The sequence below is a fragment of the Triticum dicoccoides genome, chromosome 7B (genome assembly GCF_002162155.2).
Source record: "Triticum dicoccoides isolate Atlit2015 ecotype Zavitan chromosome 7B, WEW_v2.0, whole genome shotgun sequence".
Taxonomy (NCBI): domain Eukaryota; kingdom Viridiplantae; phylum Streptophyta; class Magnoliopsida; order Poales; family Poaceae; genus Triticum; species Triticum dicoccoides.
Genome location: NC_041393.1, coordinates 122,091,705 through 122,092,137, shown reverse-complemented (window position 1 = coordinate 122,092,137; position 433 = coordinate 122,091,705).

The window sequence follows — 433 nt, the reverse complement described above, 5'->3', positions numbered from 1 at the left end:
GAAACGGACTTGTGTTGGAGCTCTACAGTTGAAACAGGGGTCCTGTTCATTGGGAGGGGTGTGGCGTACCGCAAAACGGGACTCCACGGGATACTGTTCATCTCCACCGTCGACCTGCTCCGGCCTCCACGGACTACTGTTCATCCACCGTCGACCTCCTCCAGCCTCCACCTACGATTGTTCATCCACGGGCTCCTGTTCATCCAGCCTCCACCGTGCGCTACTCCACCGGCTAATGTTCAACCACCCCTCGACGGGCTACTGTTCATCCAGCCGTCCACCGGTTACTGTTCTACCAGCCCTCCACGGGGTCGTCCTGTTCATCCAGCCCTCCACGGGGTCCTGTTCATCCAGCCCCAACCGGCTCGATCAATCGGGGTCCTGTTCATCCAGAGGGGTCCTGTTCATCTAACCCCCACCGGGAACTGTTCAT